We start from the raw sequence: 7795 nt of genomic DNA, 5'->3' as shown, positions 1-7795 counted from the left end.
ATACTTACAACTTCACCAGGGGCTTCTTCCTCGGTAACTACTTATCGTCGCTATAGGCGGCCGTCGTGGAGCAGTCCGGAAGGAGGGTCCTTCCCTTCTTGGACCCTTCGGCCTTCCAGGTTGGGTCCGCCTTCCTTTTCTTGTCTCCCCCGGCTGGGGGGAGAACTTTCCTCCTCCTCCTCCTCGTTTTCGTGGGAGGAGTGTGCGTTGGAGTCATCGAACAATGAGTCCGATATAACCTTGCGCCGGAGACCCTTTCGGGTCCCCGTGGCCTTCTTCTTGGTCTTCTTCACAGGCACCTCATAAGGTGCCGAAGCCAGCATCTCCGTTAGGAGAGCATCTGTAGGATCTTCAGGCAGGGGGGCTAGGCAATTGAGCTGCTCCATTATCTTTACCCAGTCCTGTTAATGGCGTGGAAGCTTAGATCCCCCACATGATTAAACTGGGGCAAATGAATATCCTGTGAGATATGAAACCTTACCGGATTGGCATGGCTCTTTGCACTGAGTCCGGTAAGGGGAGGAGGTACCTCGGCGCCCTTGAATAGCACTTTCCAGACATCCCTGTGCGTCGTGTCAAAGAGCTCTCGCAGCATTTGGTGCTTGGTCGGGTCGAACTCCCACAAATTGAATGCCCGTCATTGACACGGCAGGATTTGTCGGAAGAACATGACCTGGACCATGTTGACGAGCTTGATTTTCTTACTCATCATATTCCTGATGCACGTCTCGAGTCCGGTCAGCTCTACCGGAGAACCCCAGGACATGCCATTCTCATTCCAGGAGGTGAGCCGCATGGGGATTCCGGATCGAAATTTGGGGGCCGCCACCCAGTTGGTGCCGCGCAGCTCGGTGATGTAGAACCACCCCGATTGCCACCCCTTTATTGGCTCCACATAGGAGCCTTCGAGCCAGGTGACGTTAGGCATTTTTCCCATCATGGCTCCTCTGCACTCTGCTTGCTGGCCAACCACCACCTTCGGCTTAACATTGAAGGTCTTCAGCCAGAGGCCGAAGTGGGGCCTGATGCAGAGGAAGGCCTCACACACGACGATAAACGCCGAGATGTCGAGGATGAAATTGGGGGCCAGATCATGAAAATCCAGTCCGTAGTAGAACATGAGCCCATGGACAAACAGGTGGAGGGGAAATCCCAGTCCGCGGACAAAGTGGGTAAGAAAAACTGCCCTCTCTTGGGGTTTGGGCATAGGGATGATCTGCCCCGCATTTGGCAGCCGATGCGCGATATCCGCGGCAAGATATCCGGCTTCCCATAACTTTGCGATGTGCTCCTCCGTGACGGAGGAGACCATCCACTTTCCTCCCGCTCCGGACATGCTTTGAGTGGTTTGAGAAGAAAGACGCGAGCTTGGGCACTAGAGCTTGAGTGCATGAGAATGGATAAGCGAGGAGGAAGAAGGCATGGGTAAAAAGGAGGAATCTTTGTCCCTTTATAAGGCCGGAAGAGGTGATACGCCTCCCCACTTGCCTGGTAAGATTGCTTATTCCTCAAGCGCCATAATTGATGGCGCGGTTGGGTTATTATTGATGAGAATCCCGTAATAAGGGGGACACGATCTCTGCTTTGACAAGACGTGTCGAGAAAACCGCCTCGCGATATGTGCGGTGCTGGTTGAGAAAAACGGTTCGAATAATGATCGGGCCATGACATGATGTCATGCTGTCAAAACGTGTCAGCGGATTAGATTTGCGGAAATATTATTCTCTCTACGGTGGTATGTGGAACTTGTTTTGCAGAGCCAGACACTATCCTTGTGTTCGAAATCTTCTATGGAGTATTCAGAGGAGGAACCCGCTATGCAATGCCGAAGACAAAACTACGCGCCGGACTCAACGTCATTGAAGCCTAGTTCAGGGGCTACTAAGGGAGTCTTGGATTAGGGGGTCTTCGGACAGCCGGACTATATCCTTTGGCTAGACTGTTGGACTATGAAGATACAAGATTGAAGACTTCGTCCTGTGTCTAGATGGGACTTTCCTTGGCGTGGAAGGTAAGCTTGGCAATACGGATATGTAGATCTCCTCCCTTGTAACCGACTCTATGTAACCCTAGCCCCCTCCGGTATCTATATAAACCAGAGGGTTTAGTCCGTAGGAGAACAACAATCATACCATAGGCTAGCTTCTAGGGTTTAGCCTCTATGATCTCGTGGTAGATCAACTCTTGTAATACTCATATCATCAAGATCAATCAAACATGACGTAGGGTATTACCTCCATCGAGAGGGCCCAAACCTGGGTAAACATCGTGTCCCCTACCTCTTGTTACCATCTGCCTTAGACGCACAGTTCTGGACCCCCTACCCGAGATCTGCCGGTTTTGACACCGACAACGAGAAAGAACATAAACATAGCTCTGCTGGGGGCTCAGCACAACAAACCCCTGAAATAAAACTAAGCAACTAGTCCACTTGACACTGTAGTAGAACCAGCATGAGCGACGGCACTGCCACATTACTTGGAGTCCGAGTCCACGTCCTTGACTTCGTCCTCGTCCCTCTTCGCCTTCCTCTTAGTAGCCGCTTCTTTGCATGAACCAGACACTAGGCTCTGCTTCATCATCCAACCCTTGTAGATATTTAAACAAAGGTAGGCATCCATTCCTACGTATAGGAAGTGATCTTCATCTATTGTTTTTGACTCCCATGCATGATGAAACTCGTGGTGAGGTTTCTTCAGTTTACCGTACGAAGGATCAATCATGGCTGCTGCCAGGGTCAGTATTGAAAGCTAAGAGGACGACACCAGGCTTGCCTTCTTGAGATCGAAGGGCTGGCCTACAACAAGGCCTATCCGACCCAGGACATCCCTTTCATTCCTCAAGTCTAGAGTTACGAATTTCACACTTCCGTCCTTGAGGAAGTTCTTAAAATCCTGGCACTGACATCGGCATGGCATATATAGTAGACCAAGCACACATTATGTACGCAAACCTGGATCACGGCAGGCTTCTTCTTATCTACCTCCTTTAGAATCTTCTTGCTTTCCAAGACTGTGGTGTACTCAACAGCTAGCCCAGCGACCCACTCATCCTTTCAACTGTTGAACATGCGTGGGAAGCGAGCAAGGCATGCTTTCACCTTCGTGGATCCATGGGTGTAGATGACGATGAACTCATCACCGGTGATGGCTCTAACCTGGTACTTCAGCGGCGACCATGGAGATTTGGGACGCCATGGAATTTGGAGGGTTAGGAGAAGTTGAACTGGTGTAATGTGAAAACGACGGGACAACTGGGAGCGAACTATTGTAAGGTAGAAGACAGGTGTCGGTGTCAAAACTGGCAGATCTCTGGTAGGGGGTCCTGAACTGTGCGTCTAAGGATAGAAGGTAACAGGAGGCAGGGGACACAATGTTTACCCAGGTTTGGGCCCTCTTAATGGAGGTAATACCCTACTTCCCTCTTGATTGACTTTGATGAGTATAGAGGTTACAAGAGTTGATCTACCATGAGATCGTAATGGCTAGATCCAAGATATCCAGCATGTATGGTTATATTCGCCTCTATGGACTAAACCCTTTGGTTTATATAGACCCTGGAGGGGGCTAGGGTTGTACAAAGTCGGTTTACAGAGAAAGGAATCTTCAGATCTGCACACCAACCTTGCTATCCACGCAAAGGAGAGTCCCATCCGGACACGAGGGAAGGCCTTCTATCTTGTATCTTCACGGCCCATCTGTCTGGTCTACGTCACATAGCCCCGACACCCGAGGACCCCATAATCCAGGACTCTCGCAGTAGGCCCTGAACCAGTCTTCAATGACGATGTGTCCAGCGCGTAGATTGTCTTCGGCATTGCAAGGCGGGTTCCTCCTCCGAACACTCCAAAGTAGTTGACCACCAGCACTACATCCAGCTCTGCACAATAGTCACAATCCTTAAACATACAGATAAGTTTTTTCTTCTGATGACTTTACGGATGAGACGTTACGTCCAGCCGTTTTATTATTTCGGACCGTTTTTCGGCCTCCCATCTTGTCAAAGCAGAGATTGTGCCCCCTTATTACGGGATTCTCATCAATACGAGTTATGGTAACCTAACCGTGCGGTTCGTGTGACCCCTTGGGAACAGGCGGGTTTTAAGGCTCGAGGGGGGGACGCTTGATATTCCCAGTCCATATAAGTGGATAGAACCAATCTGTTCCACCCCATGCCTCATTATCTCTACCTCTCCATCCCCGAGCTCCAGCACCCAAACTCCAAGATTTTCTCTCCTTGACAACTCCTTCGACCATGGCCGGCTCTCAAGACAAGTGGGTGTCCTCCTCCGTCACGGAGGAGAACATTAAGAAGCTGTAGGAAGCGCGGTATTTGACCATGGAAATCAAGCACAGGCTTCCCAATCCAGCGCAAGTCATCCCCACTTCCTCTATGGACTCGGATTCGCCCTTCACCCCTTTCTAAGGGGTCTCATGTTCTACTAAGGGCTGGATTTTCATGATCTGGCCCCAAATTCGTTCCTTCACATCTCGGCGTTTATTGTCGTGTGAAAAGCCTTCCACCGTATCCCTCCACACTTCGGCTTATGGCTCAAGATCGCCATGCTGAGCAAGCTCCCCAATGTCAAGTGGCCAAAGGGAGTCTTTGTGGACACCGTCAAAATATGGCAACAAAAATGGTTCTATATTGTGGAACCCCGCGCCTCCAAGTGGGTAACCGCACCAGCCTTTAGATCCGGACCCCTACTGAGGCTTACATCCTTGACCGACAAGGGTTCGGACTGGGGGTCTATCCGTGAGGTGCTGCTGCTGCAGAAACGCATCAAGAGCATGATAGCGAAGGATGTTACCCTTGCTGATGTAATCCATGTGGGAGTTCAATCCGGAAGGGCCGTGGACCCTGCAACGGTTCTACGACACAACACCTAAGGGGATCTGGAAGCTGCTTTTCAAGAAGTAGAAATCGTGGCCAAGGTCCTCAGACGACACCGGCCTCGACTGCAACCATCCGGCCTCCGAGGTAAACTCTAAAAACTCCGAACACCAATAGGCTTCATTAACTCGAGGGAGAGGTGCTAAGTAATCCATCCCCAAACGGGTCTGGATTAAGAAGGCGGAGCAGATCTGGTGTCCGGCTCTGCTCCCCAATGAGGATGCTGGTCCCGGAGCCATACCAGGCACCGACAAAGAAGGACAAGAAGAAGAAGAAAAGAGAGGAGGGCACTTTCGATGCAGTGTCCAGAGACGCTGATGCCTAGTCCTCACATGAGGGCAATGACGACGAGGAGGAGGAGGAGGAAGAAGAAGATCCTCCCTACAAGGGGAAAAAGAGGGCAGCCTTCGAAGAACTGGAAGCCGAAGCATCCAAGAGGGACAAAATTACCCTCCCCGATGACTCGGAGTCTGACACCGAGGTTGTCCCAAAGCGCCGGTGCCGGACTAAGCCCCAAGCCGACTCATAAGTGGTTCCGGATTTTTCACACTTATTCAATCCATGAACTGTGATGGTAACTCTGAGTTCTATCTTTTAGTCTAGCCCGTGATCTTCCCCCACTATCTTCGTCCTTGGGGGATCTGCCATCGGAGATGATGGAGAGCGGGTCGCCTCCATTAGCCTCCCCGCTACCTAGGGCGAATGGCACCGAGGTATCATCTCATAGGCCCTCCCCACTCCATGAAGAGATGCGGGGGGGGGGGGTAATTTAACGGCGCCAGAGGGTAATACCTAGGCTGCCGGAGGGCTGGGGGGACGGTCCTCATGAAGACCGGCGACGAGGGCCCCGATCAATCTGTCCCCTAGCTGCAGGCTACTCAAGGGACCCAAACGGCCCCGAGATCTAGTGAACGACCTCCTGCAGGCGAAGAGGGAGCGGTGACCTCTACTAATCCGGAGGCGCCAAATACAATGGCAGGTGCACTTCAAAGTGTGTTCGTCCTAGACGAGCGCCGCATCCTGATGGGCACTGTGTCTGAGAAGATTCAGTCCACCAAGAGCAGGCTGAATGAAGCCTTCTACAGCCTGCTAGCAGCCTTCGAGGTACGCAATGTAAAGTTTTTGACCATTTTTGTGAACTACATGCCTGTACACAGATAGTAGCCCCAGAGACTTTGTTTGGTTTTGGAAGAAAAGCGAGCAGAAGATCAATAATCAATTATCAGGTGGTAACACAATATTTTATTTGGATTAAAACATGCTTCATTGTTAGCGGCGACTGCCCAATCTGCAGAAGTTTCCGGACTCAAGCGGAAACTGGAGCGAGCCGTGGAGGTCTAGCCCTTGTTAACACGCGGCTTGACTAGGCGCAAGGTAGAAGATACATCATACTGTATGCCTTTTTATGTCCATGTTTATTGTGGAAATTCAAGAGCTGCAATGTGCGTGTTTTTACAGATGGTGCCGCCGCGGTGGAAACCCTTAGGGGAGAGCTTGCTCAAGCCAAGGAGCAAGCAAGGGTAAGCAAGGCATCCGCCGATAAGGTGGCTGCTGACTTGACGGCCAAACAGGCTGCTCGGCGCCGTTTTGAGGAATGGGTGACCGAGATGGATCAAAAACTTAAGGACACCGCCGCCAAGTGCTAGTCCTTGGAAACAGAAAATAAGGCGAAAGGGACTGAACTTGCCAAGGCCCTTCAAGACCCTTCGGAGGCACGTTTCGAATCCCGCGCAACACGGGAGGAAATCCATCAAGCCAGTCAGATAGCGGCTGGTAAATTTGGGGATTAGAAGTATGCCTTGTTTAATCGACTGTGGAGTTCTCCAGATGCATATGCGGATCTACCGACGAGTGCTGCCCAATTCTTCGGGGCCCACGAGGGATACGAGTCGGAGAAGCTCTTCTGGTCGCAGTTTGTGGAGCAGGAGCGTCCCCTACCACTAAATGACCAGATGGCGCAATGGGCAGAGTTGCATAAGATGTCCAGCATGGCCATGAAGGACATCATAATCCGGTTGTCACTGACTGAAGCCATTCCGGACAGCTACTTCGGCCTTGTGCATCGTCTCGTGGATGCACTACCCCGGATTGACACCGTCAATAGGTGGTCCTATATAGAAGGAGCGTGTATGGCTTTCGCCCGTGTCAAGATGCACTGGGTGAAAATGAATGCCGAAAAGGTGGCAGTTGAGGGTCCTCCCGAAAGCATGGCCCACCGCACACGGGAGCGCTATTTTGAGGACGTGCTAAAAGGTGCTCATCTTGTTGAGGGCCAATGCTCCAAGGACGTAGTGTTCGAATAAAAGAGTCCAAACTGTCCGGGGATTTGTATTATGAACTAAGTATTTTGTAATATATTCATTCCTTGATGAAAAGTTTTTATCCTCTTGTGCGGCCGTTTATTATATCTGAGAGTTCCTAGTCGTCAGCTTCAGCCCCCATGTAGATGCTACTTGGGTGTTCAGAATTGCACATAAGTACACTTAACCCAACATCTTGGTCCTTGAAGGAGGTGTCAGTGCCGCGAACCAGGCAATCAGACTATTCAGTTTTGTTGCTCTCACTTAGCTATAGGAGTTTGACAATGGGTCTATTAGGTAGCCCCTGGTATGTACGCGACTATCCTGATGTGAATGCGTTACATATGTGACCGGGAAACGGTCCTTCATGTAATACGAAAAAATCGCTAAGGATTGTAATGAATCGTCGAGTGGCTGACCAGCTCCCGCAACATCATGATAGTCAGTTCTCGGCTTTCTCTGCTGAGATGCTTAACGGACGAACCAGAAACACAATCGCAGTAGTTCTCCCTTTACTACCCTAGCCGATCAAACGGAAGGTAAGGTAGCAAGCACAGGAGCCGGGCAACCCCACTATGGACCAAAGACATGATTCGGAGCCG

The sequence above is a fragment of the Triticum aestivum genome, chromosome 6A (assembly GCF_018294505.1).
Source record: "Triticum aestivum cultivar Chinese Spring chromosome 6A, IWGSC CS RefSeq v2.1, whole genome shotgun sequence".
Classification (NCBI taxonomy): Eukaryota; Viridiplantae; Streptophyta; class Magnoliopsida; order Poales; family Poaceae; genus Triticum; species Triticum aestivum.
The sequence above is the reverse complement of the archived record's forward strand: the minus strand, read 5'-3'. Positions refer to the sequence as shown.